This window comes from Anas acuta, chromosome W (assembly GCF_963932015.1).
Source record: "Anas acuta chromosome W, bAnaAcu1.1, whole genome shotgun sequence".
Classification (NCBI taxonomy): domain Eukaryota; kingdom Metazoa; phylum Chordata; class Aves; order Anseriformes; family Anatidae; genus Anas; species Anas acuta.
Genome location: NC_089016.1, coordinates 16,220,830 through 16,247,352, shown reverse-complemented (window position 1 = coordinate 16,247,352; position 26,523 = coordinate 16,220,830). Strand labels below are relative to the sequence as shown.

General features: G+C 46.5%; 1 protein-coding gene and 1 pseudogene across 11 annotated transcripts in view; one reads left to right on the top strand and one right to left on the bottom strand.

The window, feature by feature from the left end:
• LOC137846926 (mitogen-activated protein kinase kinase kinase 1-like) overlaps positions 1-26,523 on the bottom strand; it is a 270,989-nt pseudogene that overhangs the window by 132,199 nt on the left and 112,267 nt on the right.
• Positions 25,392-26,523, top strand: part of LOC137846964 (vasculin-like) — a 56,816-nt gene continuing 55,684 nt past the window's right edge. For 3 of the 11 annotated variants that reach the window (XM_068665111.1, XM_068665108.1, XM_068665104.1), the window contains exon 1: positions 26,327-26,463. The gene's annotated coding sequence lies outside the window, so the exon portion shown is untranslated. The other 8 variants (XM_068665110.1, XM_068665107.1, XM_068665112.1 and 5 more) reach the window with 6 other exon arrangements.

The following is a 26,523-nucleotide window of genomic DNA, read 5'->3' as shown; positions in this document are numbered from 1 at the left end:
CCTGGCTGGAGGCAGGGCCCCCCTAATCCTGGTCAGAATCTTCTTCGTTTCTGTGTTTGAAGGACTGTCTGCTGGAAGTTGGAGCAGCAAACTTTTCAGAGAATCCCTTTTTCCTGATTGTTTTCTTTTGCAACTCACGTACCCGTGCCTCTAGGGTTGCGGTAGATTTTCCATCCCATTTGCTCATGTCCTCTGCATGGTCTCGTAAGTAAAACCACAGGGTGGCACGGGGTGAGTACCCACCATATCGTCTTCCTTGTGTGGGTGAACGCCTACCCCTGACAGCTGAGACACTGCTCTGTACAGGTGCGGAGGAGAATAATCTCTTTTCAAGTTGATGAACCTTTTCAGAAAGTTTCTCCCAGGTGTTCTCTTTTGGTCCGTGGACACTGGTTGGGTCAGGTGGGGAGGACAATAGATTCTCTTCAAGTTGGTGAACCTTTTCAGAAAGTTTCTCCACAGCTGAGACGCAGGCCTGTAAGGAAGAGGAGAGACTTTCTTCGTACTGCCGGAGTAGTTTAGCCACTTCATCCACTGTGGGTTCCTCATCCTCTTTCCAGGCCATTATTGCCAATGAGCTGGCATATGATGATGGTGCACTCCGTACAAACTTCCGCCACATGGGTCGTGTACACCTGACTTCATCTGGGTCTTTGGATGTTTTTCTGAGGTCTGGATCCTCATAAATCACTTCCCGTACGGCTAATTCCCTCAGGTACTGGATTCCCTTCTCCATAGTGGTCCACTTGCCTGGTAGACATAAAAGTTCTTCCTTGAAGGGATACCTTTCCCTCACAGCTGAGAGGAGACGCCTCCAGAGGCTGGTGGATTGTGCTCCATCTGCAATTGCTTTGTCAATGCCGGCGTCTCTAGCAAGGGATCCCAGCCGCTTGGCTTCCCTGCCGTCTAATTCCACACAATTGGCTCCAGAGTCCCAGCACCGGAGCAGCCAGGTGACAAGCTGCTCACCTATACAGCGACCAAAATCTTTTCGCACATCTCGTAGCTCGCGCTCGTTTAGGCTTCGGGTAGTTACTGTTGATTTTTCGACATCCTCATCTTCCTCCTCCTGAATCCTTGATGGCCCAGCGTCGTCGTCATCTTCGTCATCTCTATACTTAGATTTGGCAGAAGCCTTACCTGGATTGGCAGAAGACTCTCTGCGTTCTAAACGACCTGAATCTCTATACCATTTTTTCACCTTCTCTACAGGGGCAGCTTGCACTGCTACTGCTCGTTTCTCTGACTTTGTTACAGGGTCTGCCACAGAGGTTGGAATACCCTCTGCAGGGTCAACTTGCACTGCTACAGCTCGTTGCTCTGACCCCGTTACAGGGGTTGGAATACCCTCTGCAGGGTCAACTTGCACTGCTACAGCTCGTTTCTCTGACACGGCCACAGGAGCTGGAGCGGCTGCAGAAGCTGGAGCGGTTGCAGGAGCTGGAGCTGGAGCGGCTGCAGGAGCTGGGACTGGAGTAGCGGCGGGAGCTGGAGCTGGAGCGGCTGCAGGAGCTGGAGCTGGAGCGGCTTCAGGAGCTGGGACTGGAGGGACTGCAGGAACTGGGACTGGAGCGGCTGCAGGAGCTGGGACTGGAGCGGCTGCAGGAACCGGATCTGGAGTGGCTGCAGGAGCTGGAACTGGAGCAGCTGCAGGAGCTGGGGCTGAAGCGGCTGCAGGAGCTGGGACTGGAGCGGCTGCAGAGTCCACCGTAGGGGTCACAGTGGCCGTTGGATCTGTCACAGGGCTTGGAGTGGCCGCAGGGTCTGTCACTAAGTTGATAGCAGTATCAATGGCAGCTCGATAGGCATGAGCCAGGCCCCAGCACGTTACAATGATTTGTGTTACTTTGGAACTGCCAGAATCATGACACCTTTTTTTCAAGCATTCTGGCAGTTTTTGAGGATTTTGCCATTGTTCAGGGGTGAATTTCCAAAACACTGGGGGTGCCCACTGCTCTAGATGCCTGCCCATATCCACCCATACTCCCTGCCACCCACAACTATACTGCCTCCGGGCAGATCTCCGGATGAGCTTCCTAAGTAGTTGTTTAACTTTAAGCAGGATCTGAAGTGCATTCAGGAGGCAGAACAACAAGACTATGGTGGTCTGAGTATCCCAAGAATATTCAATATCTTGGAGAGCTATTGTGACAAGCTCAGGGGATAAGAGGGTGGTGAAGGAGGAAGGCAGAGTGATCCAGGAGGATACAGGGGTGGTGAAGGAGAAAGGGAGAGTGATCGAGTAAGAAAAAATATCTTCCCCTTTCCCCTCCACAGATTGACTCTCTAATGGAGAAAAACAATAGGTATAATTGCTAATAGTTCCCAAGATACTGTTTCCAAAGTACAGAGTCCACGATGTTACTGAGTATAAATACCAAGTTAGAGTCATGACCAGATATCTTATCGTCTCATAAGCCATTGCTATAACACTCAGTACCATAATGATCTGAAACCAGAGCCCGGAGAGGATAAACAACACTACAGAGAGCAAATACGGAAAATAATGTACTATAATACTCAATTTGGAAAACAGGCGCAGCAGAGTTGAGATTAAAACAATCAGCATCATGACAAGTGACTATTAAGCAGATCTAATCCTTACACCAATTTTAGTTTAACACACTCTGACCAGATCTGCCGTTATCTCAACCTTTCGAGCCCCACGTTGGGCGCCAAAAAAACTGTCGTGGTTTAACCCGGCCGGCAGCTAAACACCACGCAGCCGTTCGCTCACCCTCCCCCCTCCCTCTCTGGGACGGGGGAGAGAAATGGAAAGTGAAGCCCGTGAGTTGAGATAAAGACAGTTTAATAAGACAGGAAAATAATAATAACAAAAATAATAATAACAATAATAATAATAATGATACAATGGTGATAATAGGAAAGTAATAATAGTATGTACAAACAAGTGATGCACAATGCAACTGCTCACCACTCGCTGACCGATGCCCAGCCTAACCCCGAGCAGTCCAGCCCCCTTCCCCCGGCTAGCCACCCCTATATATTGTTTAGCATGACGTCAGATGGTATGGAATACCCCTTTGGCTAGTTTGGGTCACCTGTCCTGGGTCTGTCCCCTCCCAGCTCTTACTGCACCCCCAGCCTGCCCATTGGCAGGACAGAGCAAAAGGCTGAGATGTCCTTGGCTTAGTATAAGCACTGCTCTGCAACAATTAAAGAATCGGGGTGTTATCAGCACTCTTCTCATCCTAAGCCAAAACACAGCATTCCACCAGCTACTAGGAAGAAAATTAATTCTAACTGAAACCAGGACACCATCCTTCTGCATGACCTACCAGGTATACCCTGGTCGTTGGGCGAAGACAATCCCACGCGTGGGTTTGCCTTTTCCCGAGGCAGGAGCAACCCACACTGCCTTCCCCATCCACTTTCCTACATGCACTACGGGGACTTTAGCTCCTTTCACCGTATGTAGGGGTTTTGTTTCGGCAGCACCAGGACAACTGTCAGACCCCCTGTTGTTAACTAGCCAAGTGGCTTCTGGTAGATTTATGTCCCATTGTTTCCATGTCCCAGCACCCAATGCTCGTAACATAGTCTTTAACAGTCCATTGTACCTCTCAACCTTCCCAGAGGCTTGTGGGTGATAAGGGATGTGATACACCCACTCAATACCATGCCTCTTGGCCCAGGAGGTGACAAGATTGTTTCGGAAATGACTCCCATTGTCAGACTCAGTTCTCTCTTGTGTACTATATTGCCACAGCACTTGTCTTTCCAGGCCCAAGATAGTGTTTTGGGCGGTGGCATGGTTTACAGGGTATGTTTCCAGCCACCCAGTAGTTGCTTCTACCATGGTGAGTATGTACCGTTTGCCTTGGTGGGTTTGTGGGAGTGGTCCGATATAGTCAATCTGCCAGGCCTCACCATATTGAAACCCTAGCCACCTCCCCCTGTTCCAGGGAGGTTTTACCTTCATGGCTTTCTTGATTGCAGCACAGGTCTCACACTCATGGGTAACCTGTGTTATGGCTTCAAAGGCCAGGTCCACCCCTCGATCATGAGCCCATCTATATGTGACATCCCTCCCCAGATGTCCTGATGTTTCATGGGCCCATCGAGCTACAAACAGCTCACCCTTACGTTCCCAGTCTAGGTCCACCTGAGCCACTTCAATTTTTGAAGCTCGATCTACTTCTTCGTTATTCTGATGTTCTTTGGTAGCATGATTCTTAGGCATATGGGCATCTACATGACGTACTTTAACATCCAGGTTTTCTACCTGGGCAGCAATATCTTGCCACAGGTAGCAGCCCAGATAGGTTTACCTCTGCACTGCCAGTTGCTCTCTTTCCATTGCTGCAGCCACCACCACAGAGCATTTGTCACCATCCATGAGTCAGTGTAGAGATACAGTACTGGCCATTTTTCTCTTTCGGCAATCTCTAGGGCTAGTTGTATGGCTTTTACTTCTGCATACCGACTTGACTCGTCTTCCCCTTCCATGGCCTCCACAACTCATCATGTGTGACTCCACACAGCAGCTTTCCACTTCTGATGGCCCCCTACTGTTGGAAAGGTATTCGCAGGTGGGTCCGCGCTGTTTCATACGTCCCTGAATTAGAGATAACGAGGAAACAAGCGGTAGAAGCAAAAACTTGAGCAAGGCTGAGATAAAATAAATTGGTTACAGTGTTAAAGATGAGCTTTGGGCAGTGGCCAATTGCTGGCTGGCTTGAGGCATGTGTCTGAGGGTCTCTAACCAAGTGTATGACAGATTTGGGTGCGTGGACAGTGCGTGGGGCTATGGGGCAAGTATATCTAGTAGTGAAAAAGGGCAATAAATGTCTCCTGTTCAAGAGCCATCAGGAGCCTGTTTCTTGCATCGCTTCAGTGGTGACCCCGACGTGATAGGGGAGGAGCAGTGCTGCACGAGCATCTGAAGGGAACCCAGCCAAAGGAGTCAAGCTCGCAACTGGACTGCAGCTTCAACCCCGGGACATCACCTGAAGGACAGGTGAGCAGCTGGGCATTAATCATGGGAGCTAGCCTTTCGGCAGAGTAAGAGACTATAGTTAAACTACTAACGCAACTCCTAATAGACAGGGGAGTAAAAAATGAGCCGTTTAAGATGAAGCTATTATTGAAATTTTTGTGAAAACAAGGGTTCCCCTCAATGGCTTTCACAGTATTTGATGTAAAAACTTGGGACCAAGCAGGGGAAAAAATATGGGAAGCAGTGGGGATACTAACGCCGCTGAGGTGATGACTATGTGGCGGCTAGTGACTGAGACTTTAAGATCATGGCAGGCAGAAAAGGAAGTAGAGAACACCGCTGGCCAGGCAATAACAGCAGCTGAACCGAGATCAGAGCCTGCAAGGTCACCAGAGTGGTGCAAGTTGATAGACCTGGGGGATGACAAGGAAGAGGGCCGTGGACCACCGCCGCAGAGCCCCTCCCCGCTGACCCCCTCGGCTCCCGCCTTGCCTACCCCCGATAATGCCTCCCTGGGGGCCCGAGCTTTCGAACCGTGGGAACAATGGGAGCAATGCACCGGGAAGCGCTAAAGGATGGGGACCCGGTAGGAATGGCTTTCCCAGTGCAGGTGCAACCCAACGATCCAAATGAATATAATGCCTTCCAATGGGACCTAATTAAAGAATTAAGAAAGACTGTGACTACATATGGATTACATGCACCATTTACTCAGTCATTGTTAGAAAATGGTATGACTGGTCAAGTGTTAGTGCCGTATGATTGCTGTCAGATAGCCGTGCTGATTTTAACGCCAACACAAAAATTACTCTGGGAGCAAAAATGGAAAGCAGGGTGCGAATTAGCCGCCCTGCGTAACATAGAACGGCAGCCTGGCGACCCCCTCCGGGGAGCCGGGATCCCACAGTTGATGGGGACTGAGCCGTTACTTGAACGCAGGGTCCAGCGCCACCTGCACCCCCGCTGTCACCTCCGAGAACCGCCCACTCGTCCCGCCGCCGGCTGCTGCGTTTCTCAGGTTTGAGCGCCCGCCCGCACGCCCCGGGCGCTGCCATGTTCCGCCTGCTGTTGCGCCCGGGCCCGCCCCCCCCGCGGGTCCCCGCTCGCCGCCGCCGCCGCCGCCGCCGCTGCTGCTCACACGACCCCCCCCCGGACCGGCCCCTCCCCCAGCCCGCCGGCCCTTCTGCTGGCGCTGCCGGCCGCCCCCGGCAGCTCGGCCAAGGATGTGGGTGGATCCCCAGAAAGGGCGACCACATATCTCGGCACTGAAAACAAGAAACTCAATAAATCCCAGCAGCTGAACAAAATTTTCAAATAATATGGTGCTGTAGGGCTTTCATTCCACGTTGGAATTTCATCAGTATCTCAGAATCTCCTACCTGGCTGTGTCAAGTGGTGTGGATATGACTGTAGTTCTCTGCAAACTTGGTTTCAGTGAATCATCGCTGCAATCAAAAAGGGCTGCTGGTATAGGCGCATTTGTGTTGGCATATGCTATTCATAAATTGTTTGCTCCAGTACAATCAGCATTACTATAGTTTTATGTGCCATTTATTGTCCGATACTGCCGGAAGATTGGTTTCTTTAAACCTCCTACCCCAAATCCGTGAGAACCTCTTCATATATTTTCTATGCTCTGCGATAGCTTAATATATGCAGATTTTCAGACTTGTGTCCTCTTGTGTTAGAGATAAAAAACATAAATGATGGAGAAATTACATTGTAAATGTGTCTTAGGCTGTTAAATACTTGTTTTTCAGATCTATTTAAATGTATGTATGTAAGTAAATTTGTTAGCATATTTTTGAAAATTTATGTTCACAGAATCACCGAATCATCTAGGTTGGAAGAGACCTTCAAGATCACCCGGTCCAACCTCTGACCTAACACTAACAAGTCCTCTGCTAAACCATATCACTAAGCTCAACATCTAAATGTCTTTTGAAGACCTCCAGGGATGGTGACTCCACCACTTCCCTGGGCAGCCCGTTCCAATGCCTAACAACCCTTTCGGTAAAGAAGTTCTTCCTAAGATCCAACCTAAAACTCCCCTGGCGCAACTTTAACCCATTTCCCCTTGTCCTGTTGCCAGACGTGGGAGAATAGACCAATCTCCACCTCACTACAGCCTCCTTTAAGGTACCTATAGAGAGCGATAAGGTCGCCCCTGAGCCTCCTCTTCTCCAAGCTAAACAACCCCAGCTCCCTCAGCCACTCCTTGTAAGACTTGTTCTCCAGACCCCTCACCAGCTTCGTCGCCCTTCTCTGGACTCTCTCGAGCACCTCGATGTCCTTCTTGTAGCGAGGGGCCCAAAACTGAACACAGGACTTGAGGGGCGGCCTCACCAGAGCCGAGTACAGGGGGACGATCACCTCCCTAGCCCTGCTGGTCACACTGTTTCTGATACAAGCCAGGATGCCGTTGGCCTTCTTGGCCACCTGAGCACACTGCTGGCTCATATTCAGCCGACTATCAACCAATACTCCCAGGTCCTTCTCTGCCAGGCAGCTTTCTAACCACTCCTCTCCCAGCCTGTAGCGCTGCTTGGGGTTGTTGTGCCCCCAGTGCAGGATCCAGCGCTTGGCCTTGTTGAACCTCATACAGTTGGCCTCAGCCCATCGGTTCAGCCTATCCAGATCTTCCTGCAGAGCCTTCCTACCCTCGAGCAGATCGACACACGCACCTAACTTGGTGTCATCTGCAAACTTACTGAGGGTGCACTCGATCCCCTCATCCAGATCATCGATGAAGATATTAAAGAGGACCGGCCCCAGTACCAAGCCCTGGGGAATGCCACTAGTGACCGGTCTCCAGCTGGATTTGACTCCATTCACCACAACTCTTTGGGCCCGGCTATCCAGCCAGTTTTTATCCCAACGAAGCGTACGCCAGTCCAAGCCACGAGCAGCCAGTTTCTTGAGGAGAATTTTGTGGGGAATGGTGTCAAAAGCCTTGCTGAAGTCAAGGTAGACCACATCCACAGCCTTTCCTTCATCCACTAAGTGTGTCACTTTGTCATAGAAGGAGATCAGGTTCATCAAGCAGGACCTGCCTTTCATAAACCCATGCTGACTGGGCGTGATCGCCTGCTTGCCCTTCAAGTGCTGCGTGATGACTCTCAAGATAATCTGCTCCATGAGCTTCTCTGGCACTGACATCAAACTAATAGGCCTATAGTTCCCTGGGTCTATCCTCCGGCCCTTCTTGTAGATGTGCATCTCGTTTGGTAGCCGCCAGTCGACTGGGACCTCCCCCGATAGCCAGGACTACCGATAAATGATGGAAAGTGCCTTGGCCAGCTCCTCCGCCAGTTCTCTCAGTACCTTCAGGTGGATCCCATCCGGCCCCATCAACTTGCGTACATCCAAGTGCTGTAGCAGGTCGCCAACTATTTCCTCATGGATTATGAGGGCCACATTCTGCTCCCCATCCCCTTCTACCTGCTCAGGGTACTGGGTATCCAGAGAACAACTGGTTTTGCTGCTAAAGACTGAGGCAAAAAAGGCATTAAGCACCTCAGCCTTTTCCTCATCTTTTGTTACTAAGTTTCCCCCTGCATCCAGTAAAGGATGGAGGTTCTCCTTAGTCCTCCATTTTGTGTTGATATATTTATAAAAACGTTTTTTGTTATCTTTAACGGCAGTAGCCAGATTGAGCTCCAGATGAGCTTTGGCCTTCCTAATTTTGTCCCTGCACAGCCTCGCAACACCCTTATAGTCCTCCTGAGTGGCCCGCCCTCTTTTCCAAAGATTATAAACCCTCTTTTTTTTTCCTAAGCTCAAGCCACAACTCTTTGTTCAGCCAGGCCGGTCTTCCGCGCCGGCTCGTCTTTGGGCACATGGGGACAGACCGCTCCTGAGCCATTAAGATTTCCTTGAAGAGTGCCCAGCCTTCCTGGACTCCTCTGCCCTTTAGAACCACCTCCCAAGGGACTCTGCCAACCAGTGTTCTGAACAGCTCAAAGTCAGCCCTGTTCATAAATGTTTTGAAGGAATTGTTTCAGGGAAAGTATCTGTGCTGCACTCTCAATAAAAATGTGTTAAAAAAAAAAAAAGAGAGAAAAAAAAAGAAAAAGAAGGAAAAAATAAAAAAGAAAAAAGAGAAAAGAAAAAAATAAATAAATAAATAAACAGAAAAAAGAGAAAAAATAAGAAAAAAAAAAAACACAACAACAAACCTAGTACCTTTGAATACTGTATTGGACTCACAATATGCTGTAGGTGTTGCTCAGCACATTGAGAAGGCACATTTGAGACAAAGGAAAACTCGTTTTTATAATTTAAGGAGCTGTTATTTTTGGTAGAGCAGCGAGTGCACCCATATCGTATTATTCACGTGCAGAGCCACACCATGTTACCTGGTATTTTCGCAGAGGGTAACACACGCACTGACCAGCTAACTAATATGACCCTGACTGCCCTGGTGCCTAAGGTGCTGAAGCAAGCACGGTTATCCCATGCCTTTTTCCATCAATCCGCTAAAGTCTTGGCGAAACAATTCACTATATCGATCACTGATGCCAAATTGATTGTCCAAACATGTCCTGACTGTCAACAACATATTTCGACCCCATCTTTAACGGTAAACCATAGAGGTCTACGGTCCTTACAGGCAGACTGACGTAACGCTTATTCCAGAATTTGGTCGCTTGAAATATGTTCACGTATCAGTAGATGCTTTCTCTCATGCTATTTGGGCAACAGCTGCGGCAGGTGAAACTAGTCGCCATGTCCAGTCTCACTTCTGTGTCGCTTTCGCAACGCTAGGCATCCCAAAGGAAATAAAACCTGACAATGGCCCCACCTATGGTAGTCACGCCCTTCAAACCTTTTTTCAGACTTGGGGTATCCGACAAATCACAGGCATTCCTCATTCCCCCATGGGTCAAGCCATTGTAGAGTGCATACATCGCACCTTGAAAACACTGCTAAATAAACAAAAAGGGGGAGACACCCAGGAAACACCACAAACCCCAAGTTTCTTCTGGGGTTTTCTGCCAGAGGCTCCAGGTGAGCCCATGCTCCACAGCTGCAGTGTACAGTATATTTTGCACAGCTGGTCCGGTATAGACAGGCCCAAGGGCTACTGCACAGGCTATTTCATTTGAGTTGTTCAAAGGCCTGTTGTTGCTCGGGGCCTCACTCAAAATACTTTCTCTTTTGAGTCAATAAATACAGAGGATTCACAAGCTGACTATAGCCTGGAACATGCATTCTCCAGAATCCCACAAGGCCTAGGAAAGCTTGTGTTTCTTTTTTGCTAGTTAGCAGAGACATTGCCGTTATTTTATTGATCACATCCATCAGAATATGGTGACGTCCATCCTGCCATTTTACCCCCAAGAACTGGATTTCCTGTGCAGGTCCCTTGATGGCAAAAACAGCTTTCAGGAGAATTTGGATTACTTTCTTCCCTTTCTCAAAAACTTCTTCTGATGTGTTGCCCCACACGAGGATGTCATCAGTGTACTGCAGACGTTCAGGAGCTCCCCCTTGTTCCAGTGCAGACTGGATCAGTCCGTGGCAAATGGTAGGGCTGTGTTTCCACCCCAGGGGCAATCTTGTGGTAGCAATTTCCTTGGTTGCTACACCCTTCTGGTAGCGATTGGTACCTGCTGTTCTTCAAGCTTCGCCCCCATCCTAAAACAGAAGGGTCTTCTGAAAGGCCAGGCAGGGTAGACAGCTGCCTAATCTTCTCTGTGCTCAAAGCAGCTATGCCAAAAGCCCACTGGTACCCTTTTGGATCCTTGAAGTACCCTCTCTTGAGGTAGTCTATGCCAAGGATGCATGGAGCCTCTGGGCCAGTCACAATGGGATGTTTCTGCCACTCATTCCCAGTTAGACTAACTTCAGCTTCCAATACAGTTAGTTGTTGGGATCCCCCTGTCACTCCAGTGATACAGATGAGTTCTGTCCCTTGGTAACCTGATGGCATTACAGTACGCTGTGCACCAGTGTCCACTAGAGCTTTGTATTCTTGTGATTCCGACGTGCCAGGCCATCGGATCCACACAGTCCAATAAATCCGGTTATCCCTCTCTTCTGGCTGGCCAGAGGCAGGGCCCCTCTAGTCCTGGTTGGAGCGTCTGCCACTTAATTCTTGCCAATGAGAAGCAGAGGTCCCTTCATCAGGGTCAAGAATAACATCAGCCCTTCTACTGCCTCTGGGGAACTGCCCAACAGAAAATGAAGCAGCGGTTTTCTTAGGAGCCCTTCTTCTTGCTGCTGTATTTCCTTTCAGTTCACGTACCCGAGCAGCTAGGGTTGAAGTAGGTACACCATCCCATTTCCTCATATCTTCCCCATGGTCACGCAGATAAAACCACAAGGTGCCACATGGTGTGCGTCTTGGGTACTCTCTTGAGCAGGAAAATACTGATTCTTAGTGGCTGAAATATCACTCCGTCTAGATGTGGAGGGAGGTGATTGTTCTATGAGGTGGTGGAGCCTCTGGGACAGTTTCTCCACAGCTGAGACACAGGCCCGTAGCGGAGCAGAGAGATTGTCTTCATATTTTTGAAGCTGGCAGGGTAGATTATACACTGTTGGTCCCATCCCCTCATCCAAGTGAATTGCTACCAGCGTACTGGCATGTGCTGATGGTGCACTCCGCACAAATTTACGCCACATGGATGTTGTGCAGTGGACTTCATCTTGAGGTGTCTGGGCGCTGTCCAAATCACTATAAATCATCTCCAGCACAGCTTATTCCCACAGATGCTGGAGACCTTTATCCATAGTGGCCAACTTACCTACTTGATATACAATATCTTCCTTATGGAGATACCTTTCTTTCACAGCTGCCAGGAGTTGCCTCCAGAGGCTGAGAACGTGTCCCTCTCCCAATTCTTTTGTCAATTACCGTTTCTCTAGAGAGGGATCCCAGCTGCTTGGCTTCATTGCTTTCTAATTGTTGGCTAATGGTCCCAGTGTCCCAGCATCAAAGCAGCCAGGTGAAGATGTGTTCACCTGGGCGTCGACCATAATCCTTTCATATTTCTCGCAACTCACTCAGGGATAGGGATTGAGTGGTTTCTGATTCCTTTATGATTTCCATCTCTTCTTCCTGCTGTTTTTGTGATGGCTCTGCTTTAGAGGTGCATGCCATTTCCCCTTCTCCCTCCTTCTTAGGAGAGACTTCTTCCCTTACTAAACGAGCTGACTTCCGTTTCCATTGTTTTGACTTGACTACGGGGGAGACTGATGCCATAGTCGGTTGGTCCTCTGGGTCAGCCACAGCATGTGTTACTTGGTCATCAGATTCAGAGACTTCCTCCCTCTCTTCAAGGTGCTGGATGATGTTAAACAGTGTTTGATAGGAGTAAGCCAGGACCCAGCACAATGCTGCAAGCTGTCGTTCTCCGGCATTATCAGGGTCAGGGCATACGACTCTCAAACAGTCTATCAGGTTTTTAGGATTTTGCACTTGTTCAGGAGTGAAGTTCAAAACTGTTGGAGGAGACACCCGTGACAGGTACCTGCCTATATACTCCTACACACCTTGCTACCCGCCACCATACTGTTTTGGGACATTTTCCTGGGTAGCCTTTCTAAACAATCGACTAATCTTAGAGAGAAGAGGAAACCCGTTATTCAGAATTAGAAATAGCAATATATGGGTTACACAAGGATATTCAAAATACTCAAAAACTGTTGTAATTAGCCCAGTGTGAAAGAAGGAGGAGGTACCATTGCTGATATTATTAATAAACTGACATCCAGATGAGGAAAGGAAGGCAGTATAGTTCTGAATATTCTCTAACAGATAGTTTCCATGAGATCCAAATGATAACAGTGCAGAGCCTGAATGACAGATTAAATTCAAGGCCAGTGCTTGGCAGCACAGCGAATTAAAAAAAACGAACACGGATTGTAGCACATTCTCAGATCGAATATAGAGGAGAAAGGAGAACATGACACGGATTGCATGACATATGATCAAAGAAGCCACTATTAACAGGACACTGAACATGGTGACTAGGAAGTAAGTGTGTTAGTTATAAGAGTTTTAATCAATTCTATTGTTATCTCAACCCTTGGGGCCCCGCGTTGGGTGCCAAAAAGGACTGTGGTGGTTTTACCGTGCTAGGCAGCTAAACACCACAATTGCTCTCTCACTCCCCCTCCTTATATGATTGTGTCTGCTCAGCAGCAGACACAACACTGGTGTGATACCACTGCTGTTCTAGCTACAAGTGCAGAGCACAGCACTGTATGGGTTGCTGCAGGGAAAGGTAACATCCCAGACAGACTGATTACACACTCACATTCTTTCCGATTTCATTGAGCTGTTTACCTAAGGCCACCATTTAGGAGGTCATAATTTCATCCCCAGCTTTCATAGATATTCCTCTTTGTATTTCATAGGGTCATCCATATAAGATTTCAAAGGGGCTTAGCCCTTCCTTTGCCCTTGCTCTAGTTCGTATATGCAGAAGGGCTAAGGGAAGGGACTGAGGCCAAGCCAAATTTGCTTCCTGTCCCAATTTCACAATTTGCTGTTTGATTAAGGGGTTCATTTTTTCTACTTGGCCACTCGACTGAGGGCGATATGGAGTATTGAAACATGGAATTAGAAATTAGAGAGCAATTGATTAAGAATGAATAGGTGCTACATTTGTGATGTACTGTGCCTGTGCTGCGCTTAGACCTCCACATAACAGGAGCCCTTCGGACCCCGAGAACTAGATCAAAACAACCTCATGGTTGGACTTTAACCAAGGGGTCTGAGATAAGGAGGACCGTTCACAAAGGGACAAGACAAAGAATGTCAAACATGCAAGGCCTCAAGATAACAGGAGCCCCTCAGACCCGGAGAACCGGACCAAACCAACGTTATGGCCCAGATTGTGACCAAGGGCTCAGAGAGCATGCGCAAGGAGACGAGGTGAAAAGTTCAGCCCTGAAGAAGACATCTTACTTCATCCTCACAACCCTAAGTGCCCACCACCAGAAGGCACCGTGCAAGCGCAGACAGGAGGAGTTTATGGAAATGACTTCTTGGAACTAATTTTAATGCTAAGCGGGGACATGTTATGAATATGTATAGGCATACTGGGAAACCTCATGCATATGTAAATCTTTACTGCATATAACCAAGGCAAGTTGCCGCGTTAGTTGCGCACGACTTTGGTGGGACTACCCCCCCGTGCTGCCCAGCACTGAATAAACATACCTACTTTACAATCTTACTGATTGTGGAGTCATCTTTCCGTGCATCAGTATGAAGTTGCCAGTCTATACCCAAATGGCGGCTAATTTCTTGTACCACTCTTGAGAAAAAGTGTGGTCCCCTGTCAGAGGATATAGTTGCTGGAACTCCAAAATGTGGTATTATTTCTTGTATCTTAATTACTTCCCGAGCCTTGGCTGTTCTAGTTGGGAATGCTTCCGGCCATCCTGAAAAGGTGTCGGTTAATACCAATAAATACTGATACCCACCTTTTCTTGTGAGTTCAAAAAATAATAATTTGCCACTCTTTGGAGCTTGATGACTTTTACACCTGTCTAACAATGGTATACAAATTAGGCCCTATCCATTTTCTATTTAAAAACTCTTATATTACTTCAGCTCCCCAGCACGCTTTATTATGTTCTCCAATTACCATTCAATTTAATATGGTATCACAATTCTCCCATCATTTATTTATGTGAAACCTGTAGGTAACATTTTCCGTTTACAACTTAGAATATTCTACTTCATTTTCTAAAGCTTTTGTTAATGCCTGGTTTTCTGTTTGTGATATATGGAGTAATAATTCATGTCAAGAAGATATTAATAAAGAAGGGGGGTATGTGGGAGTGTGGCCATGGAGGTCGGGAAGCGCCATGGTTGATGATAACATCAGACTCCTAACGATGAGGCCATCAGGAATGTAAAAAAGTTTAGAGGGAACAAAGAAGGGTGATTCAGGAGACTCCATGCAGTTTTGGTTTGCTTGTTCTCCAGCCATTAAGGCATGGAAGTTACTGGATGTTTGCTGTTGCTGTTATATGCAAAGTTGTTTGACCTATGAAAAGTTGTTTTGAAAAGAACTGCTGTGGAGAGAAGGGTATAAGAGGGGAGCCTGTCCTCAGGACAAAAAAGGCAACACGATATAATGAAGTTATGTCATCAATAAAGAAGTAGAAAGAAAGAATGAATAGGGACAGGCTAGCAGAATGGAGACCAGGACAGGAACAGGCACATTGATCGCCTCATGAAGATAGGTTCGGCCAAACTCAGCAAACTGCAAAGAGAAGCTCGTACAGAAAGTCGCTGGAAATGGGCGCACCGGAGCTGGGAAGAAGCTCGAGCTGAGAGAAGCGGACCCGCGCACACAACTGACCCTCGCTGGTAAGCAGTTGCGCATTATGGGGAAACATACGTCCTTAGAAACAAAGACTGTCCTGGTAACCTTACAGCTTATTCTCCTTCTTAACAATCGGACAGTTCATTGTTATAAATGAGGTCTCAATTCAATCTGAATTTTGTAATATTTATAAAACAAATATTTCTAAAAGGTGTAAAAGCTATAAAAGGTATAAAAGGGAAGTAAACAGCACTGGGTGTGCGGGGAGTCTATGCTCCACCAACACGCACACACAAACATCAAACATTCTAAATACATGTATACAGAACATTGCTTTACATAATAAACCGAGTATGCCTATACATACATACAATCAGGATAGGTAACAAACAATCCTTTAAGTTCCATAACAGTCTCCATTTTCCATTCTTCGGGCCTTATGTATCCCGTTCTTCCCAGATCGAAGAAAAGCATATCCATCTCCTTTTCAAGGCCAATGAGGCCTGGGTCAAAAGGCACGTCCAGGTCAGCAGGGGGCATAACAGCAAAAGCCTTCGATGGCTGTGGCAGCAGAGGGGCCAATGGCCATGGCATAGCAGTCGGATCAGTAAAGGAGCCCGCAGCTCCCTCACTATCTGGCAAGCCACACGTTTGTGATTGTGGCTCCACATGGCTCTTTAAGGCCTCAGAGATTGCTCGCCAGGTGCCGAGCAATCCCACTGCAACCTTGTCGTTTTTATTTGCAGAGTCCCACACCTTGACCTCAGTTTGGTCCCATATTTCAGGCTCATAAACTGTCTGATTGTTAATAAGGAGAATAAGCTGTAAGCTTACCAGGACGGTCTTGGCTCCTAAGGACAGATTCCCCATAATGCGCAACTGCTTACCAGCGAGGGGCAGTTGTGTGCGCAGGTCCGCTTCTCTCAGCTCGAGCTTCTCTCCAGCTCCAGTGCCGCCTCTTTCCAGTGACGAGCTTCTCTGAGCAGTTTGCTGAGTCTGGCCGAACCTATCTTCATGAGGCGATCAAAATGCCTGTTCCCGTCCTGGTCTCCGTTCTGCCAGCCTGTTCCTCTTCACTTCTTTTTCCTGCTTCTTTATTGATGTAACTTCATCGTGCTGCCCTTTTTTTTTTATGGAGTAGTAATTCGTGTCAAGAAAATGGTTGATATTAATAAAGAAGGGGGAGATTTGGGAATGTGGCCATGGGGGTTGGAAAACCCCATGATTCAGATAACATTTGACTATTAACGATGAGGCCATCAGGAATATAAAAGAGTCTAGAGGGAACAAAGAAGGGTGATTCAGGAGACTCCATGCAGTCTCCGGTTTCTTGTTCCCCAGCTGTTTACTTGTTCTCCAGCCATTAAGGCATCGATGATTCTGTGTTTGCTGTTGTTGTTACATTCAAAGCTGTCTGACCAATGAAAAGTTGTTTTGAAAAGAACTGCTGTGGAGAGAAGGGTATAAGAGGGGAGCCTGCTCTCAAGAAAGGAGAAGAAAAAAAAAGAAAAAGGCAGCACGATGAAGTTACATCAGTAAAGAAGCAGGAAAAAGAAGTGAAGAGGAACAGGCTGGCAGAACGGAGACCAGGACGGGAACAGGCATTTTGATTGCCTCATGAAGATAGGTTCGGCCAGACTCAGCAAACCGCTCAGGGAAGCTCGTCGCTGGAAATAGGCGCACTGGAGCTGGAGAGAAGCTCGAGCTGAGAGAAGCGGACCTGCGCACACAACTGCCTCTCGCTGGTAAGCAGTTGCGTGTTATGGGGAATCATATGTCCTTAGGAACAAAGACTGTCCTGGTAACCTTACAGCTTATTCTCCTTATTAACAATCAGACAGTTTATGAGCCTGAAATATGGGACCAAACTGAGGTCAAGGTGTGGGACTCTGCAACTAAAAATGACAAGGTTGCAGTGGGATTGCTCGGCACCTGGCAAGCAATCTCTGAGGCCTTAAAGAGCCTTGTGGGGCCACAATCACAAACGTGTGGCTTCCCAGATAGTGAGGGAGCTGCGGGCTCCTTTACTGATCCGACTGCTATGCCATGGCCATTGGCCCCTCTGCTGCCACAGCCATCGAAGGCTTTTGCTGTTACGCCCCCTGCTGACTTGAACGTGCCTTTTGACCCAGGCCTATTGGCCTTGAAAAGGAGATGAATATGCTTTTCTTCGATCTGGGAAGAACGGGATACGTAAGGCCTGAAGACAGAGTTGCTTGACAACTTAAAGCGAGATATATTGTTCAGAAGGAATGGAAAAATGGAGACTGTTAAGTCATGGAACTTAAAGGATTGTTTTTTACCTTTTATGTATAGGCGTACTTGATTTTAGTAAGTTATGGAACTTAAAGGGTTGTTTGTTACCTATCCTGATTGTATGTATGTATAGGCATACTCGGGTTATTATGTAAAGCAATGTTCTGTATACATGTATTTAGAATGTTTGATGTGTGTGTGTGCGTTTTGGTGGAGCATAGACTCCCCCTGCACACCCAGTGCTGTTTACTTACCTTTTTATACCTTTTAGAAATATTTGTTTTATAAATATTACAAAATTCAGATTGACTTGAGACCTCATTTATAACACTACCAACTGGTAACTGGGACTTGTCCATATGCCCATGAACTTGCATTCTGACCTTCCAGGAAAGAAAAAGCATTACAGTAATCTGTAGGGAGAGAAAAAAAAAATAGCCTGCATTTTTATACTTTTCCTTTACCCTGTTCACTTTCATAATCAGATAGCTATATATTTAAAAAAGAAAAAAAAAACACAAAGAAACCTCAAAAAAGCACAATGGCTTCTGAAAAGTTCAGGTTTGCAAGTAGTACATGTTCAATATGATGGTGCTTTAACATAAAATGAGCAGTGCTTGGATCAAGGGTATAAACGTAGGTCTTTCCTCTTTCAGGCAGTGTCCTAGATGCATGGCCACAAACTCCTCACTGCCCTTTTTTCCAGGTAACCTGTTGAAACTGAAATGCATTTTTGGATAGCAGAATAGCTTTAGGTGAATGAGTTTAATTCTGTTCAAAATAGCACTTGACCTTGTGGATACAGTTCAAATCATCAAGTGGAAAGGAACTGAGTCTGGATGTCTCCTTCCTCATGTCCTGAGCAGGGAAAACCCCTTCCTTTTTTTTTTTTTCCCTAAACCAAAGACAGACCTCTGCATAGTTATGGGAGAGGTCTGCTCTTCTAATCTGAAGCATTGTTTGGAGCTTCCCTCCCTCCAATTTTGAGTCAAGCCTCTAAGCCTCTATTTTGGTTTAACCCAGCAGACAGCAAAGCACCACCCAGCCTTTCACTCACCCTCCCCCCGCAGTGGGATGGGATGGGGGAGAGAATCGGGGGGGGGGGGAGAAAGTAAAAGCTTATGGGTTCAGATAAAGACAGTTTAATAGGACGGAAAAATAAATAATAATAATGATAATAGTAATAATAACAATATGTACCAAACACGTGATGCACAATGCAATTGCTCACCACCCGCTGATGCCCATCCCTGAGCGGCTGGTTCCCCCCACCCCAGCCAGCCACCCCATATTAATTGTTCAGCATGATGTCATATGGTATGGAACACCCCTTTGGCCAATTTGGGTCAGATGTCCTGGGTCTGTCCCCTCCCAGCTTTTTGTGCAACCCCAGCCTGCCCGCTGGCAGGACAGTGTGAGAAGCTGAAAAGTCCTTGGCTTGGTGTAAGCACTGCTCAGCAACAATTAAAACATCAGTGTGTTATCAACATTATTTTCATCCTAAATCCCAAACACAGCGCCCTACCAGCTACTAGGAGGAAAATTAACTCTATCCTAGCCAAAACTAGGACAATATCCACTCCTTATTCCATAACATTTATGTCAAGCTCAGGTCCCACACTTTCCAATACATTCCAATGAATCACCACCTTTCATATATGTATATAAAATGTCCATGGATTTTGTTTTATTTGTGACTGACTGGGCTCCACCTGTCACAACAGTCTTTTAGGGCAGAAGAGATGGCGTATGGTGCTGGATTGTCACATGCTGAAGCCCGTTCTGATTACATCAGACCGCTGTGTTTGTCCAATTCTATCAAAATTCATTCATCGTTATTTGAGCGACTGTTTCTGTTATGCCATTAATAGGACATGCAGCAATTATAGTATTAATGACATACAGCATTATATAGTAATTACCATCATACAATTCAAATCATGGGCTATTCTCACCCAACATTAAAACCCCTTGAGGTACACATCGGACTTCCTCATTTGTCTGCGTTACCCAAAAAGTGCACCCAGATCCCTGAGCAAAGGGATCCCACAGATGGGTGTCCTGGTTTCAGTTAGGATAGAGTTAATTTTCCTCCTAGTAGCTGGTAGGGTGCTGTGTTTGGGATTAGGATGAGAAGAGTGCTGATAACATGCTGATGTTTTAATTGTTGCAGAGCAGTGCTTACACCAAGTCAAGGATGTTTCAGCTTCTCACACTGTCCTGCCAGTGGGCAGGCTGGGGGTGCAGCAAGAGCTATTATTTATTATTATTATTATTATTATTATTATTATTATTATTATTATTATTATTATTATTATTATTCCTGTCTTAATAAACTGTCTTAATCTCAACTCACAGGCTTCACTTCCCCAAAGAAGCTTTTTTTTTTTTTCTTTAAGTGAAAAAAGTTGATGGTATAAATCAAAACATAACTTTGTTACAAAACATAAAACAAAACATAACTTTCAGATAATAGTTAATAGCTGTCAGCAGTGATGCTCAACAACAATAATTAGCATTCTTGACTTCATACATGTCCTTTTCCTTCCCCTTCCAAAAATGAAGCAGCTTTGAAATTACTAGAATACCATGAGTAAACAGCTACTTGCTAAAGCAGCAACATACACTTTGTAGACAGGGTCAGAACAGACCATGGACAGCACACTGCAGCAGGATTTAACCACAACATCTTCTGAGGTAGTGTTCTGAGATGACCCACTAGCTGCTCCCAGAGCTCCAACACTTTTGTTGTTTCCATTGCTACTTCCAGAATTTCCAGTGCTTTCTCCATTAGCCAGTAATAGAGCACCACTAACATCATGGGAAAGACGTCTAAGTGCCATCTCTCGTATATTCCAGTTTTGAGAAAACAAGCAGCCAACTAACTCCATTCCAAATATCTGCCAAGGAAAAAGCAACCTTACATGAGTCAAATTGAATAATATCACAACTTAAGAAGAGCAATCAAAAAAGAGCAAAGAAATGTTTCTCGTGAAAAATCATTTTAAGTAGTCTGACAGCAAAAATATGTCAGAGGGTATACAGTCTTAAAAAATTCTATGATAGAAATCAACCATCATAAATATGGTTAACTAAATGAGCTGACTTCCGTTTCCATTGTTTTGACTTGATTATGGGGGCATATTCAAAATGCTCAAAAACTGTTGTAATTAGCCCAGTGTGAAAGAAGGAGGAGGTACCATTGCTGATATTAATAAACTGACATCCAGATGAGGAAAGGAAGGCAGTGTAGTTATGAATATTCTCTAAAAGATAGTTTCCATGAGATCCAAATGATAACAGTGCAGAGCCTGAATGACAGATTAAATTCAAGGCCAGTGCTTGGCAGCACAGTGAATTTAAAAAAAACGAACACGGATTGTAGCACATTCTCAGATCGGATATAGAGGAGAAAGGAGAACATGACACGGATTGCATGACATATGATCAAAGAAGCCACTATTAACAGGACACTGAACATGGTGACTAGGAAGTGTGTTAGTTGTAAGAGCTTTAATCAATTCTATTGTTATCTCAACCCTTGGGGCCCCACATTGGGTGTCAAAAAGGACTGCGGTGGTTTTACTGTGCTAGGCAGCTGAACACCACAACCGCTCTCTCACTCCCCCTCCTTAGGTGAGGAGGGGAAGAAGTAAAGCAAAGAACAACTCACAGGTTGAGATAAGGATAATTTAATTAAAGAGGAAAAAAATAATAATTATTAAGGAAGGAAAGATTATTATTAATCAAATTTAACTAAAGGGAACAAGGGAAAGGGGAAAGGGGGGGAAGGGAAAAAGAAAACATAAAACAATACAACTAAAGGCTATGTGGAAGTGCAGAGGAAAGAAATTACTCTCTACTTCCCACAAATGAGCGATGATTGACCACGTCCTTGAAGCAGGGCCTCAATGCACATAGCCAGTGTGTCAGGAGGACAGATGTTTTCACAACAAGAGCCCACCCCTCCCCTCTTCTTCCTGTTTCCACCTTTTATTGCTGAGTGTGACATCATATGGTATGGAATATCCCTTTGGTTGGTTTAGGTCAGCTGCCCTGGTGATGATTCTTGCTCACCTTTTTGCCCACCCCCTAGGAGGGTTAGAGAGAGTCCTGATGCTGTGCCAGCACTGCTCAGCAGCAGACACAACACTGGTGTGATACCACTGCTGTTCTAGCTACAAGTGCAGAGCACAGCACTGTATGGGCTGCTGCAGGGAAAGTTAACATTCCAGTCAGACCCAGTACAATCCCCAACTCCAAAACCCTAGGGGTCAACTTCGAGTTTCCCCAGTTTCTTTCTGCCAGAGATTCCAGGTGGGGCCATTCTCCCCGGCTGCAGTGTAGAGCACATTTTTTTACACCTGGTCCTGTTCAGACTGGCCCAAGGGCTACTGCATGAACTATTTCCTGCTTAATTTGTTCAAAGGCTTTACGTTGCTCAGGGCCCCATTCAAAATCCTTCTTCTCACGGGTTACTTGGTAGAGCGGGTTTACAATCAGACTGCAATTCGGCATGTGCATTCTCCAAAACCCCATGACACCTAGGAAAGTTTGTGTTTCTTTTTTGCTAGTTGGTGGAGACATAGCTACAGTGAAACGTGGAGAGACACGATGAGACACGGGATGCGGTGAGATGCGGAGAGACGCGGTGAGACATGGTACGCGGTGAGACGCGGAGAGACGCGGAGAGACGCAGGACAAGGAGAGACGTGGAACAGAGACCCAGTGAGATGTGGGACGCGGAGAGATGTGGAACAGAGACGCGGTGAGACGCGGAACAGGGACACGGTGAGATGCAGAACAGGGACGCGGTGAGACGCAAGACGCGGAGAGACGTGGGACGCAATATTGTATCAGACTCGCAGTATGCTGAGCAGGACCAGTGTGGGTACCAGCCGATTTGTGAAGGCTGCCCAAGATGTCTCAAGGGACGGGGAAGTTGCTGATGGTGATTCTAATGTTGAGGGATTTCTTGAAAGAGCAAAAATCCCATGGCCTGCTGTAGCTGAGCAAACCAAGCTACCAGAGTAACTGTGAGAAGCTCCCACGGCAATGATTCCCACATCGCCCAATTAAGGAACTCAGAAAAGTATTGTTACCAGCAGCTGGCCTCAAGGACAAGGTCTACGTGACCGCTAATCACAAAGGGGGTTGTTTTCCTGACTGATAATCAAAAGGGGGGTTATTTTCTTGCAGGTGGGGTTGTTTTCTTATAGTTGTTTGTCTGAGTGCTTTTGACCAATAATCGTGTGTGAAACACTGTCCGCCCCTGTTAAGTTCTCTATAAAAGTTAGGCTATTCGGGCAATAAAATGGAGCATGATCTGACTCTGCTGGTGTCTGTCGTGTTTTTGGCCGTGCTTCCTGCAACAATTCTAATACTGCCAGCAGGGCTTGCGCTTGTGACCAAGATCGAGGTGGAACGAAATCTGTGGATAACATGGGCTAATCAGACTGGTATATCAGAATTTTGTCTGTCCATGGCATCGTCCACAGATCTGTTCAGGACTTGCCTCATAGGTATACCTGTGTATGACCCTTCTGAGTTTGGCCAGTATGCTACATGATATTAGTCCTTTCGATCAGTGACTCACTGATTTGTTTGGGACAATGCCTAGATGGTTACAGACATTAATCAAAGAGGGATTAAGGATTCTGTTTATTATGGTGTTAATCATCATTGTGTGTTGTATTGTAATAAATGTGGTTAAAAAGTTACTTGCAAAACTGTTACATCAGGCTTGGATTGCTCAAAAAGAAAAAGGGGGAATTGTTGAGGGATTTTTGAAACAGCAAGGAGGCCCTGACTTGCTGCAGCTGAGCAAACCAAGCTACCAGGACGACTACAAGGAGTTGCTATAACGATGTTGTTCTATCGCCTGATTGAGGAATTAAAAATATTGTTGCCAGCAGCCGGCATTTCTTCAAGGACAAGGTCTACATGACTGCTACCACAAGGGGGGGGGTTTCTTGCAGGTGGGGTTGTTTTCTTGCAGTTATTTGTCTGAGTGCTTTCGACCAATAATCTTGTGTGAAACACTATCCACCCCTGCTGAATTTGCTATAAGAGTCAAGCTATTTGGGTAATAAAGGTAGAGCATGATCTGACCATATTGGTGTGTGTCACTGACTTCGGCCGCTCTTCCTGCAACACATAGCTGTTATTTTGTTGATCACATCCATTGGGATTTGACGACGTCCATCTTGCCATTTTATTCCTAAAAAACGGATCTCTCGTGCAGGTCCTTTGACTTTATTTTGTTTTATGGCAAAACTGGCCTTCAGAAGGATTTGGACTATTTTCTTCCCTTTCTCGAAAACTTCCTCTGCTGTGTCACCCCACACAATAATGTCATCGATGTACTGCAGGTGTTCAGGAGCTTCCCCCTGCTCCAGCGCAGACTGGATCAGTCTATGGCAAATGGTAGGGCTGTGTTTCCACCCCTGGGGCAGCCGATTCCAGGTGTATTGGACACCCCTCCAAGTGAAAGCAAATTGTGGCCTGCACTCTGCTGCAAAGGGATGGAGAAAAATGCATTAGCGATATCAATTGTGGCATCCCACTTGGCTGCCTTCGATTCTGGTTTGTACTGAAGTTCTAACATGTCCGGCACTGCAGCACTCAGTGGTGGCATGACTTAATTCAGGCCGCGATAGTCCACTGTTAGTCTCCACTCACCATTAGACTTTTTCACAGGCCATAGGGGACTATTAAAAGGTGAATGAGTCTTGCTGGTCACTCCTTGACTCTCCAGCCGGTGAACCAACTCATGGATGGGAATCAGGGAGTCTCGGTTGGTATGATATTGCCGCCGGTGCACAGTTGTGGTAGCGATTGGCACTTGCTGTTCTATGACCCTCAGCAACCCCACAACAGAAGGGTCCTCTGAGAGACCGGGCAAGGTAGACAACTGTTTAATGTCCTCTGTCTCTAAGGCAGCTATGTTAAAAGCCCATCAGAACCCTTTTGGGCTCTTGAAATCTCCTCTTCAGTATGCATGCTCCTTAACCCTACTGGGAAAGCATCATTTTTGCAGCTCAGGTCAAGGTAAATAAAAGACCAAACTAGTTAAAGGATGAGGTAGAAAAATGAGACTGCAGTGCAATTAAGGTTGTGATGGGCACCTAAGAAAACCACCACTGCTGTTAGGAATTGGAATTGGGGCTGACTAGTCAGAATTGACCTGAAGGAAAATAAGACCATAGTGCTCTCTGAGGTTTTCTCATTTTTAATGGTGGAATTCTCATGTATCTTTCTACTTTCTTGTTAATTTTTGCTTTCTATTTATTTTATTTTCAGAGAATATATATGTCTGCAAAACCCATTTAAAAAATCCTAAGATTTGTCAGGATGACGAGATTTTTGTCTAAAAATCAATCCATCATTTCAGTTCCTACAATAATTTAAATTAAATAGAGGAAACTGCCAATAAAAGAAAATACAGAATCAAATGCAGGTTCTGAAAACATTTGCCTGTACAATTTCTAATGACATTTAAGCATATTATTGTATATTTTTTATGTAGCCAATTGCAAAATAGTTTGACTTGCAATGGAAACGAGTTTTCCAAATTGCACAGTGAAATTTCAGACATTTAGTTTCCAGGCCAAATGAAGGTGCATTGTATTTCTGACGCAGTGAAAACTCAATAACCAAAGTTTTTAAGCAGGTATTCTTTATTACAGCAGTGGGTGTGAGGGGGATTGCTCTGCCTAACAGACACACCAAGGGTTACTGGCTGTGTGCTTATATTAGTGGGACAAATACATGTTCATTTCATTTCCTGTAAGGCTCTTGCATATTCATCAGGTCTCTGAAGAATCATTAACTTAGCTTCCTGCCCCTATTCGCATGCATACTGGGTGGTCGTCAGACGTACTCTGGTGGTCTTTTGATGAAGGCCAGATGTCTTCCTTGCTGCTCAACTCTTCCTTTCTGACCCTTCCTTTCTTTGACAGACTTCAGCAGTCAAGCCAGTTCTTGCTGGTTCCATTATCTATGCATACAGTCTTTTACTGCCTTATCTTTGGGGCCGTTAACATACCATTGCGCTAGCTAAGACCTACGGAATCAACATCCTTTATCTTGTTCCCTGACTCACTTCTTTAAAAAAGGTACGCATCAAATGATTGCAATATGTTAAACGTATTTTCACTCGTAAGTTCAAGCTATTTTTATAAATTTAATGAAAATGCTATTTTTTTAGTTAGTTTGTTTAAACGGTGATACTGGGCTCTCACTAGTTTCAAATCCGGCGAGAAGGGTGACTTAACTCTGTTGCCTTTGCTAGCAGCTCTCAGCCAGCCGCTGCGGGCAGCGGCCGGGCCGCGCAGTTCCCTACGCAGCCCCGCCCACGCAGCGGTGGGTGATGTTCTACTGGTCTCTTCCGCCCGCATCCGTGGGAAGATCGTAACGCATGCATCTTTCAGTGGTGTCTGGGATGGTTTGTATGATCACGGCCTGAGCGTTCGTTTCAGTAACTGGTTCTGGCCACTCGGCGGCTTGTACCAGAGTACGGCCGCTGGGGCCAGTAAGGCTGCGCCGCCGCACAATTCATTACGTCGGTGCTGGGAACTCCCGCGGGCGAGGCAGGACGCACGTTAAGGATTTCCCCGCCGTCCCGCGTTGAACGTTCGGGATTGTTCTCATAACGTCACGGCAGAGAACTCCTGCAGGCGAGGTGGGGTCGCATACCTCGTCGGCGGCCGGTAAGCCCCACCTCAGGCTCCTGTGGAATCGCGCGGCAGCTCTCGCGAGGTTTGGGAGCGCTGAACGTTGTAGCTCGGAGTGGCGCCATTTTGGGAGTGAGGTGATTGGTGTCTGTACATGTGTGTTTGCGTGTGTGGTGCTCTTGCGTCTGGGGGTTCTTCGTGATTCTTGGGGGTGGAGAGTCGCTGTTGCTGCGTACGGTGTGGTGGCGGCAGCAGCAACAACCGCCGCCAGGGAGCAGAGGTGGAGTATCTAGGGTGGGTGCTACTGTGAGGGGTGTGGGGCTGCCTCTCTTCTTCCCTT